Source organism: Eretmochelys imbricata, chromosome 1 (assembly GCF_965152235.1).
Source record: "Eretmochelys imbricata isolate rEreImb1 chromosome 1, rEreImb1.hap1, whole genome shotgun sequence".
Taxonomy (NCBI): domain Eukaryota; kingdom Metazoa; phylum Chordata; order Testudines; family Cheloniidae; genus Eretmochelys; species Eretmochelys imbricata.
Genome location: NC_135572.1, coordinates 136,167,338 through 136,180,510, shown reverse-complemented (window position 1 = coordinate 136,180,510; position 13,173 = coordinate 136,167,338). Strand labels below are relative to the sequence as shown.

The 13,173-nt window shown below is 42.1% G+C and overlaps 1 pseudogene; it reads right to left on the bottom strand.

Annotated features, from left to right (window-relative positions):
* Nucleotides 1-1,593: 1,593 nt before the first annotated feature.
* Nucleotides 1,594-13,173, bottom strand: part of LOC144259007 (toll-like receptor 8 pseudogene) — a 28,095-nt pseudogene continuing 16,515 nt past the window's right edge.

The following is a 13,173-nucleotide window of genomic DNA, read 5'->3' as shown; positions in this document are numbered from 1 at the left end:
TGAGGTAGTAATGTAGTAGACAGTAGCTGTGTCGGTGATGCTAAATCAGTCATTCTGTGTGGCTCAAGCATTGTTTTGTAGTATAGCTGCTTTCTCTCGAGCTAGGCTAACTCAAGAGACAAAACGTAGTGTAGATCACTTGAGCTAAGGCTGCAGTGATGACATACCCTTACACAGTCCCAAGAGCAGTACATACACTGTTAGGCTTTACCTCACACTCTGTGAAAACCATACATGAAACAAAAAGACACGATGGCCCCACCTTAAAACCAGCCAATAATATGTCAGCTTATCATCCATATAATGATCCCCAAACTGAACAAACCCAGTTACCCACACATCTTCCTACCACAAGCAATTTGTAAAACAGCCGCTTGTGTACTTCTCCATGTATAACATTGCTATAACAAACACCTGTATAAATCTATGCTTCGCCAAATCCTACTTTCCTCCCTTGGCATAGAAATACTGCACCAGTGGTTTGGGAACCAAATGATAGCTATAACGCTGTATCAATAACACTTGCACATTTCTATTTATACACTTACCTAGATATTTATTCTTACCTCAGTATATGCATATTAACCTTTATGCCCAATTTTGAATTTACTCTTACAATCACTAGTGAACAGTTTCTAAAGAAAATATAGTTGACAACATAGAAAAAGGAAGATTGGTTATTCGGAAGCATATGCCAGTGGCCAGAATCAGTCTATCTGTTCCTTTACATGAGGTGGTGTAACATATAAAAATTAATATGTCTCATACATATATAAAAAGACATTTTACTAACAGTGTAACAGAAAAAATATGAAGCAATGGCAGATGTCTGAATGACATAATGACACAAAGAAGGCATCAACTCCACAAAAAAATTTCTAGTGTCATTATTAAGATAGCATCATAAATGTGCACCATGCCTGACAAAGGATTAAACCTGCCATACATGCAGCAGGGCCTGGCCCCCAAGTAGTTGACATTCTGAAGGCAATTGTTATGTAAATATAAATTTTATAATAGAATGTTGTATTTCATTATTAATACAAACTTATATAAATTTCAATAAATAAATGAATAAAGTTGTAATAAATGCATTGCCTATAAAGATACAGAAAAAAGTGACTGTCTGAGCAAACATTGCCTTGTTAGAGAATAAACTTTCTTCCACTACTGAAAAATGTAGCACAGGAATAGAAAGAAAAAAATACTGTTTATATGCAGCAAGTTTATGCATGTTATTAATTCTATCTCTATGATTTTATATCCGCTCTTTTACTTTAACCTCGTAAAGCACACTTTCTTCAGTACAATATAGCAATGTAACAGGTACATTCAACTGTAAGTACTTACCATAGAGTACACCCCATAAAACTTTAAGAAAACCACCCAAAGTTTTCTAAGGTGACCAGTGATGTTGGTTGTCTAGCAAGGGAGAACCTAGAGCAGCCTGATTTTCAGAAAATGCTGAACAACCCCCCTTCCCCTCAAATTAGGACTCTTTTTAATGCATTTAAAATTTGGCACCCAAATACTGAGGCACTGAAAAGCACAAGTTACTTTTTGAGAACTGAAGCTAGCTGTTGTAACCCCTTTCTATATACTGTACACCCCATCATCTCGCATGCTGTTATCCGTTAGCACTGCACTTTTTAGTCTTTGCCAGAAAAGGCCTTCAGCATGTGGATTCTTAGGCCAGTCAAGAACAGAGCTCTTGCAGATCCTCCTCCTCAGCCTCAGGTACTGGGAATGCTGTAGCACCGGCTCCAGTAGAATGAACACAATCACATCCGTATTCTCATCCATTAGCCTCTGCAGAGCGATATAAAAAGCGGTTTTGAAGTTCCCATTTTTCACATATCTTTCAGTTAGGACAAAGATGGTCTTTCTGCTGTGATGGATGCTCTGTGCAAGGTTGTCAATGACAGCCTTTCCCGGCTCCCAGTCCCTTTCCTCCAAACAAAGCAGAACGTGCTTGTCTCCATTTTCCTCTAGACGAAATCGTAGTTCATTTATTACCCAGTCAGTTACTGTTGCATCCTGAGTATCATAGGTGACGTAAGCATCATAGAGAGCTTTGTCTGTGGTTATAGATTTGTATCCTTTTATTTTTGCCATACAAGAATGATAAGTATACCAGACATCCCAATAAAATAAATGTTTAGTAACTGCTACCATCATAATGCTAATAATAGTGGAGAAAGAAATATAAAATAATATTTTTGCAACGCTATCCAGAATGCAAGCATGCAGGTCAATTAAGAGAACGCTATGCTGTCTTTGGTCCTCAGGGTTCATGCAAATGACATTTCTGGCTACTTGTGAGATCAAAGTTTTGGTTTTCTGTATCCACCTTATGAAGTTGCTGTTTTTGCAGGTGCAGTCAAACGGGTTCCCTTTTAATTTTAAAACCTTCAAATGTTGTATAAGTCCTGATAAGAAAGTTGACTGATTTAAGACTTGCAGTCGGTTGTAACTCAAATCCAGGTACAAGAGGCTGCTGACTCTCTCAGGCAACCCAACAACAATCCTGGAAATCTTGTTCTCCCTCAGCAGCAGAGTCTGGAGGGACTGTGTGTAGTTGTACTGGATATCAACAGCCTTCAGTTTGTTCTGACTTAAGTCAAGCAACTTCAGAGACTTAAAGTATCTAAGATTTTCCCAGCTGAGGGTATGTATTTTGTTGTTATTTATATACAATTTAGTTAAGCTCTGAGGCAGATTTTGGAAAGCCCTAGTGGGGATATTTCGAAGTCTGTTGTATGAGATATCTAGATGTGTCAGCTTTTTTAGATGCTTAAACAATTGTATGTGATTCATTTCTCCATTTTTCCATAAGATATCAAGACGGTTTCCTCTGAAGTCTAGTTTTTGAAGGGAGTCACTCCTTAGTTCAGATTTTGTTAGTGCAGAAATGCCATTCCAGCTTAAATTTAAAATTTTTAAGTTAGGAAGGTTTTCAGTAAATAAGAGCTGATGTGCAAAACCTGTCACTAGAAAATAGTGCTTGTTATAGCTAAGATCTAATACCTCTAGGTTAGGTAGTTCTTTAAATGCAGAGGAACTGGTCAAATCCAGTTTATTAAATGAGAGATCTAAATATTTGAGATTAGATAAATAGATTAATTCAGTGCCATTGAAAGCCTGGCCAAGGCCATTTGAAGACAAATTCAAACAAGTTATATCCCCAAAGCCTTTAAACTGATTTGGGTTAATGAAGAAGATATTGTTTAAACTCAAATCCAAGGCTGTGCCATATGAGGTACAAAGCTGGTGAAGGAAGTCATATGATTGCTTTTTTTTATCAGAATATATGACAGGAGGGTTCAACTTGTATTTCCACACCAAGGTACGATGATAATTGATCAAATAGTCCTCTTTCTCAAATGATTTTAAAAAAACATGCTTTTCTGTTGTTTGTGGGAATATTTTGTTTTCTTTCAAGTATATTTCCGTGAGGTTTCTAAAAGCCTGGAAGACAGACATATCAACTCTTTTAATAAAATTTATTCCAAGGTCAAGGACATTTAGCTTTCTCAAAGCAAACAGAGGTTCCAAGTGCAGTTTATCTAATTCTTTGAAGACATAACCTTTAATATATAATCGTTTTAGAGATACTAGAGAAGAAAAGTATGTTGAGAGGTTTAGATATCGTGAGTATATTTGTTTCTGGTAGTTGAAAGATAGGTCAAGTTCCTCTAAAGAAGATAAATTCTGCAAGAATTTTCCAGTAGCTATTTCGCTCATTAAGAAGTTAGATGCAAGGTGCAGCACCTCTAGCTCTGGCATGTTTTCAAACCAAATAGCGGGTACACTAGTGAGTGACATGCTGGATAGAACCAAAGTCTTTAATTTTTTAAGATTCTGGAAAGCCAGAAGATGTATTTGAATGGCAGAGTTTCCAGTGCAGGGTTCACAAGGAAAAGGTGTATTGAAGCATTTTGGACAGTTCCCACTTAAATCAAGAACTTTTAGATGAACTAGTTTCTTAAAATCATTTTGACTAATGTTCTTTATCTTGTTATGGCTCAAATAAAGTTCTTGTAGTGACACAGGCAGTTTGGGTGGGACCCGGGTCAAGTTGTTGTAGGAAAGTGACAGCACAGTCAAACTGGTGAGGGCTGAAAGAGCCCCTTCTTCCATGTTGAAAGGTTTTTCACAGGCATTACCATAGTAACAGTTCTGGTCCATATAGAGTTCCTTCAATTTTGTGAGTTCTTTGAAAGTGTTCTTGCTAATAGTAACAATGTTATTGGACTTTAGACTTAGCGAAGTAATGCTAGGTGAAATCCCTGCAGGCACTCTGGTTAGCTGATTGCCATTAAGATGTAATTCCTGTAAGTGTCTTAAGTTTGAAAAAGTTGCATCTAGTATTTGTAAAGGTTTTGGAGACAAATCAAAATTAGATTCTTCTGGCTTAACATGCCAATTCCAGTTTAATTTAAAAAATGTAAGGTCCTTAAAGTTGTGAAAATCCTTCTTAGAAATCTCTTCAATCCAGTTGAAAGACAATATCAAGCCAGTAACATTTGTATATATTTCCTGAGGGACTGCTCTCAGCTTTTGTTTACTGCAATCAAGGAGAATGGAGGAGCTATTCTGTTTTGCTTTTATTTTACAAGGTAGAACCTTAGAAACCCATTGATGATGAGTGGAGAGACCAAACTCAGGTTGAATCAGGAGGAGTAAGAAGAACAGGTTGTGGGGCATGGTAGCCATATTTACCTAATTAAAAAGAAACAGAAAGATTAGTGGTTTTGGTATATTGTTGATGACAAGTGCTGTTCATGCGCATATAATATTTCACATTGTAATCTTAATAATTTTTAAATGTGTGTGTCCAAACCACAAAAATACAAACAAAACATACTGCTAGTATAGTGTACAGGTAGTTTGTGATTGTTATCAAAATTGACCAGCAACATAATTTCAGTTATTTTATTACTGTTGTTACATGCACTATATGCTGCCCAAAATGGAATAAATAAATTTTTAACAGAAAGCACTATTTCTGAGGGAAATTTCTGTTAAGTTCTTTGAGCAAGAAGGACATTGTAAGATTTTGACCAGTTGTAATCATTACCCTGGTTTTGTCTAATCACTACTATACTTTTAGTATTCTAATGAAAAGGGTTAGGGTGCGGAATATTTAACAAATGCTTCCTTTATCCAAAAGGCTAATTAATCTTTGATGTTAAATAAGTGTTTACAAAAACAAGCAGAGAGTTTTAAACAGTCTGACTAAAAATCCCATCAGCTTCCACTCTCTTGGCTCTTGTGATGTCTCCATTGCACTACTTCTCCTGTCATCATAAGACTTGCTTAGATGAGGATTTTGAGGGCCTGAGCTAGCACATATTAGCTAGCATGTGTTAACAGCCTAGTATAGACATGGCAGTGTGCCTTTAGCATGTGTAAAGTGGTCAAATTAAAGTTAAACTCTACTCTAGAGATCAACTTGTACAGTGTCTTTAAATTAATTAGGTGAGAAATGCCAAGGTGATCCTGGCAGGCAACCCACACTCCATGCTGCAGAGAAAGGCAAAACAAAAAAACCAAACCCAGGTCCCTGGCAATATGACCTGGTGGGAAATTTCTTCCAGATCCAAAATCTGGTGATCAGCTTGACCCTGAGCACATGAGCAAGACACACTAGCCAGGCACCTATGAGAGAGGATTCTCTGTGCCACCTCAAAGCATCAGTCCACTCTAACCAGTGCTCCATCTCTCACCACGGCTGATCTCTAATGCTTCAGAGGAAAGTGATAAATTATATCTATTCGGGAGACACCGTCATAGGGCCTAATCACATGAGCCACAATATCAGAGGCTCGTTCACCTGCACATCTACCAATGTGATATATGCCATCATGTGCCAGCAATGCCCCTCTGCCATGTACATTGGTCAAACTGGACAGTCTCTACGTAAAAGAATAAATGGACACAAATCAGACGTCAAGAATTATAACATTCAAAAACCAGTTGGAAAACACTTCAGTCTCTCTGGTCACTCGATTACAGACCTAAAAGTGGCAATACGTCAACAAAAAGACTTCAAAAACAGACTCCAACGAGAGACTGCTGAATTGAAATTAATTTGCAAACTGGTTACAATTAACTTAGGCTTGAATAGAGACTGGGAGTGGATGGGTCATTACACAAAGTAAAACTAACTCACCATGTTTATCCCCACTTCCACCCCCCACTGTTCCTCAGACGTTCTTGTCAACTGCTGGAAATGACGCACCTTGATTATCACTACAAATGGTCCTCCCCCTCCCTCCGCTCTCCTGCTGGTAATAGCTCACCTTAAGTGATCACTCTGGTTACAGTGTTTATGGTAACACCCATTGTTTCATGTTCTCTAGGTATATAGATCTCCCCACTGTATTTTCCACTGAATGCATCCGATGAAGTGAGCTGTAGCTCACAAAAGCTTATGCTCAAATAAATTTGTTAGTCTCTAAGGTGCCACAAGTCCTCCTTTTCTTTTTGCGAATACAGACTAACACGGCTGCTACTCTGAAACCTGTAATTATAACTGTGCATCTGGGAAAACAAATTCTTCCTGATCCCCGCAGGCAACCAGCTGAAGCCCTGAAGCATGAGATCAAGCCACCTCTCAGCCGTCTCTTCAATAAGCTGAAAAAGTTGATCTCTTTAAGCCTCACATCATGAGCCTTGTTTTCCAGCCCCTGGATCATTTCTGTGGCCTCCATTGAACTCTCTCTAGCATTTCTTCATCCTTCTTGAAGGGCAGACACCATGAGTACACATGTAATCTATTAGCAATCTGACCAACGCTGCATACAGAGGCAAGATCACTTCCCTACTTCTACCTGAATTTCCTCTATTTATACATCCCTGGATCACAGTACCCCTTGTTGCCACAGCATAGTCCTGAGAGCTCCTGTTGAGGCAATTCTCTGTGGTGACCTCTGAATCCTGTCTTAGTAACTGCTTTCCTCTGTCTTGGAAATGCTTCGGGGAAAGTAGGTCCATTAATTAATGAGAAGGGGAACAAAATGGTGCCTCAGCAATGGCTGAGGTTCTGAACTTTTTCTTTAACAAGAAAAATATACTAAAAGATCATATCACACAGTACACTCTCTCACACCCAAATAAATGCATACATGAGATTTTAACTCAATGTATTGAGTTTTTATAGTGTTCTTAGTAACTCCTATGGGAGCCACACAAACAGGGAGCTGGGACCTGAAGTGAGTACAGAGGCTAAAGGCAATGATCTCCAAAATAGATGCTTAAAGTTAAGCTCCTAAATCCCATATTTACACCCATAAAAAGTGGCTTGATTTTCAAAAGCACTAATCATTTAGCAGCTGCCTTCAATGAGAGGGGCTGAAGGCTCAGCACTTTTGAAAATCAGGCCATTTATTGAGAAGTCTAGCTTGAGGCACACAGTTCAGAAAAAGTTGTCCACGTCCTTCAAGTAGATGGTTCAGCGTCTCCAGCAGATCCCTTCTGCCAGTCACAGATTTGGAGGATGAACCACTCTCTAGTCTTCGGAGTCCAAACTCTGTCACCTTCCTTTGATGGCAGAATTTGGAGACAATTCCTTGATCTCATAGAGTTTAATTCCCGTGTGTAGAAGAATCTTGCTTTGTGTAAGGCCTTCAGTACTGTCCCACCTCGTGGGACACACACACATACATACAAATACTCAACTGATATTAAAATATCTCCTGATTTCAGGTTCAGTATGGGTGTGTGTAAGTGAGTGTGTGTATACACATGGACACACGTTAAACAGGAGATTAGGAGATATTTTGAATACCAGTTGAGTATTGTCAAGAAAGGACAGACACTATGCTACAAATCATATGCATTAAAAACTTGATGAGAGCATATCCTAAGAAATAACAAGAAGTTTGGCACAATTTGTAATACTCCTGTATAAACATGTCTAGATATCACTCTGTCACACACACACACACACTGGCACAAGCTCACAAAGAGAGAGAGAGAGAGAAAAAGTAATAGTCAAATACGTTTGTGTGAAAGAAGAACTGTTGAACTGTGAGTTTCAGCAGAAGGATTGAATCACTTACTTGCGGCAATGAAGAATCAACACTAGCAGCTAATTAGATGATTCTAGTGTCGTGGTGCAGTCAAGAGAATGTGCACTTTCCTATGTGGTCTTCTACATTGTAGACTGGCACAAAATCTGCCTTCAGGGCATCTTGTTAAGCGATACAGATAAAGCGTCTCACTGAGTGGTTTGCATGAAATACCTTCTCCATCTGAAAGCAGGTGCAAAAGAAGTATGGATGATGGTTAGAGAGACTATTCCAGCGTTAGGGTTGAGGCAATGATTTTCTTTACACCAGCCCCCACAAAACAGGAAGTGAAGGGGAGGTAAAGAGGAAGGACCAAGAGTAAGTAGAATAAAAAATTAGGAAATATGAAGAGGGTGACCAGACTTCCCATTTTTAAAGGGACAGTCCCATATTTAAGCCCTCCTGCAGCTGTCCCGACTTTTTCTTAAAAACGGGCAAATTGTCCCGTATCTTCTGTCTCCCTCCCCCATCAGTACCGGCGGGTCCTACTGCTGGCCGGATCCCTGCTTGCCAGCCGCCCGCCCACCAGCGGTGAGTGAGGGGAGTGGGGGGTCAAGTGGCTGACGATGGGGGTGGGTGTGTAAGGCTGGTGGCGGGGAGAAGATGCAGCGCGCAGGGCCAGCCACTCCCCCTGCTGGTCTGTCAGTGCAGCCCTTGCCGCGTGCTGGCTCTCAGCCAGCAGGGCCCCGCCCCCCGTCCCGTTTCCAGCTGGCACTGGCTGCGAGCTGCGGTGTCTGAGTGCAGGCAGGTGCCAGGCGGCCACGGGTTATGTGTCACCTCTGCTGCCCACCCAGTGGCCCTTTATGTGCTCCCCCTCTCGCTGTCCTCTCCCTGCTTTGCCCCTTCACCCCCGCCAAGCCCCACTGCTCCTCCACATCCTCCCCGGCAGGGCGTGCCGCTCCCAGCGCTGTGCGGAGAACCAGCCCCTGGTCGGAGCGCTCAGCTCACCAACACCCTGGCCATCAGGCTCCTTCCTTCCCCCACTGCCTCTGGCTGGCCCAGCACCCTGGGAAAGCCCAACACCCCCTGGCCTGGGGCGCTGGCCAGGAAGAGCTGAGCCCTGCATGTGCCAAAGCCCCACACAGTGCTGGCACGGGGAAGCCTCTCCACCCCTCAGCTAAGCTCTGGAGTGGTGCGGGTGGGCGGGAGGGGGCGATTTCGAGCCTGTTCCCGCCCTGAATCTGCAGGCTCCATAACAGTCCCTGGGGCTTAACAAACCCACTCCCCCACCCTGCCCTGGGTCCTGCTCCCAGGGAGCGTGGGGCTGCTCCATCCCCTAGGTACCCTCCTCCCTGCTGAGCCACCTCTCTGGTGAGGTTTGCTGAAGCCCCTGCACTCAGGTTCCCTGGGCCCTGGTACACAATGCATCCTTAGGGCTTAACCCCTTCCTGCCCATGCTGTAGCCAGAGGTGGCTGGCTTATGTTGATGGCCAGCAGCAGCCTGGAGGTGTTAGCTACCTTTCAACACTGTGTAGGCAGTAAGGGACAAGCTGCTTCCAGCCACACTGGCAGGGGGTGGGGGGTGAGGGGAAAGAGAGAAACTCTGCAAAGACATGGGCCAGGTCATCCCTTCCCTCCTGCACAGTGCCAAAAGGCTGCTGCTGGCCACATTCTGGTGTGAACCCTGGCAGAAATCTGGGTTGGGGAAGGAGTGACCCTGGGTGCCCTTGCCCCCACGTGTTGCCTCAGAAAGACGTGGTGCCAGGTACTAGGGGAGGTGGGTCTGTCCCAGGAGCCCAGCCAGGCATGGAGCGTGGAGAGCACTGGGCAGGGAGGGGAGGGTCAGTTGGTTACCCCCCCTCACCCCCCCCCGCTGTGTGAAAGAGGTATACGGAAGTGTGTGTGTGTCACTTCTCCCTGTGTGCATGTGCGGGGGTGGAGAGAAATAGGGGTGTGTCACCCATCCCCATGTGAACCCTAAAGCCTTAAAGAGAAGAAGGTGAATAAAAAGAATCCAACTACCCAGTATTTCTTTTTAACAGGGACTCAGTCAACTTGATAATATGAATGTTTGTACTGCATAGTTCTGATTGATCGCTTGAATACGAGTAATTTTACCAGGTGTCCCGTATTCAGCATAGGGAAATATGGTCACCCTAAGTATGAACTACAGGTCTACATGGTGAGGGGGGAAAATAAAGGCTCAGACCAGTTATGGTCAATTAAACATCACATGGAATTATTCTACAAGACAAAGGGTATATTCCTGTGGCCTGGCTGAATTCCAGTTTTGATAATTACATTCTGCTTACATAAATTCACCGTTTAGTTTTACTAGAAGTTTTTGTTCATTCCTCTCCTGTGACACTGTTGTGTAATGTTGCTAAGATAGAATAGCTACCGTACTTGTAAAATTCTTTAAAGCACTTTGGGATCCTTCAGGGTAGCAGTTAACCATATTTAGAAAATGCTATTCGTTATCAGGAACTTATGAAAGCGAAAGAGTATGACTAAAGAGCAATCGTAGAAAAGACAAAACAACATTAGATGTAAAATGAGAATAACACATTGAAACTAACAACAAAGGAGAGAGAATGACCTGGAAGTAAAAGAGAGCGGCATTAAAATTAATTATTTGGTAAGGAAGTGAAGATTTAAGTGGGTGTTTCATTTGAAGTCAAAGCTAAATGTTGGTCATAGCATGATCTGTGGGTTTTGTTCTGTTTTTTGCTGGAAAAGATTCTTTGTGGGTGCCAACATTCTATGCATTACTTAATTTGCCTTCTCTACTTATCTGTAGGCAATGTTATGGCAACGTTATGGCAATCCTTCCTCTAGCCAAGGGAGACAGATATGGCTATGTCCAAGGCCCATCAGCATGATCTGGCCAAGAGTCATTCGACAGTGAGGTAATGTACTCCCTTTTAAACAAGACGCTATTTGCTCCAACCCCTCAGACAGAGACAAACACCTACAAGATCTCTATCAAGCATTCTTACAACTACAATACCCACCTGCGGAAGTGAAGAAACAGATTGATAGAGCCAGAAGAGTTCCCAGAAGTCACCTACTACAGGACAGGCCTAACGAAGAAAATAACAGGGAACGCCACTAGCCGCCACCTTCAGCCCCCAACTAAAACCCCTCCAACGCATTATTAAGGATCTACAACCTATCCTGAAGGATGACCCAACACTCTCACAAATCTTGGGAGACAGGCCAGTCCTTGCCTACAGACAGCCCCCCAACCTGAAGCAAATACTCACCAACAACCACATACCACACAACAGAACCACTAACCCAGGAACCTATCCTTGCAACAAAGCCCGTTGCCAACTGTGCCCACATATCTATTCAGGGGACACCATCACAGGACCTAATAACATCAGCCACACTATCAGAGGCTCGTTCACCTGCACATCCACCAATGTGATATATGTCATCATGTGCCAGCAATGCCCCTCTGCCATGTACATTGGTCAAACTGGACAGTATCTACATAAAAGAATAAATAGACACAAATCAGATGTCAAGAATTATAACATTCATAAACCAGTCGGAGAACACTTCAATCTCTCTGGTCACGCAATTACAGACATGAAGGTCGCTATCTTACAACAAAAAAACTTCAAATCCAGACTCCAGCGAGAAACTGCTGAATTAGAATTCATTTTCAAATTGGATACTATTAATTTAGGCTTAAATAGAGACTGGGAGTGGCTAAGTCATTATGCAAGGTAGCCTATTTCCCCTTTTTTCCCACCCCACCCCCAGACGTTCTGGTTAAACTTGGATTTATGCTGGAAATGGCCCACCTTGATTATCATACACACTGTAAGGAGAGTGGTCATTTTGGATGAGCTATCACCAGCAGGAGAGTGAGTTTGTGTGGGGGGGGGGGTGAGAAAACCTGGATTTGTGCTGGAAATGGCCCAACTTGATTATCATACACATTGTAAGGAGAGTGATCACTTTAGATAAGCTATTACCAGCAGGAGAGTGGGATGGGAGGAGGTATTGTTTCATGGTCTCTGTGTATATAATGTCTTCTGCAGTTTCCACAGTATGCATCCGATGAAGTGAGCTGTAGCTCACGAAAGCTTATGCTCAAATAAATTGGTTAGTCTCTAAGGTGCCACAAGTACTCCTTTTCTTTTTGCGAATACAGACTAACACGGCTGTTACTCTGAAATCTGCCTCCATAGCAGCTCAGTTTATCCGAAGGTGTCCAGTCCGATTGGAAGCTCTCATCGCCAGGTGTTTTTGCAAAGCTGCACTGGACCAGCTCCCAAGCATTGTTTATTATTTGTATCGCGGTGGTTCCCGGAGGCCCCACTCAGGACCCATTGTGCTAGACACCCTAAAGGCAGATAGGAAGACATTCTTAATGGAAATTGTGTACAATGCTGGGCACTGTAATGAAAAATTCTACCAGACCTGTTAACCAAACTCTTCGGTGGAGCAAGACAACAATTCAGGATAAATAATATAGTTGGGAAATGTAGTTCCCTTTTCCGTTGTCTTCTATAAATGTAGACGTTATTCATAATTGTTTGCCAAATAGTTTAAGCAAACTGATTTCAACCTATGGATTCTTTATGATTATGATGATTTGGTATTTGAGTTAACTTAACTAGTCTCCTAATATGGCATTGTTTCTGTTCCCTGATTGGCAACCAAAGCTTAATATATAAAAGCAGTGCCTAATTCACACCCCTGAGCAGCATAACATATCGACTGAAGCTGTAGTATGGCCATCGCTGAAGTCAGGAGTAGTAAGGAGTATGGAATCTGGCACATAGACTCAGTTGCTGCACTGATGCACTTATCTGAGGTCTGGAAATTCTGCGTTACGGTGAGAGAGCCTTACGAAGCTCAAGCTATGTATTTTATTAAAGTGAAGGTTAGGACGCTCTCTCTCGTGCAAAAGACTTTAAACGTTGGAACAACCTACATAGGGATGTGGTGAATTCTCTTTAAATTGAGTTTGGATGTCTTTCTAAAAGATATACTAAAAGAGAGAGGCATTAAAATTAATTATTTAGTAAGGAAGTGAAGATTTAAGTGGTTGTTTCATTTGAAGTCAAAGCACCAGAAGCTATGGACTTTATGCAGGAATTACTGGGTAAAATTCAGTGGCCTGTGTTATGGAGGAAGT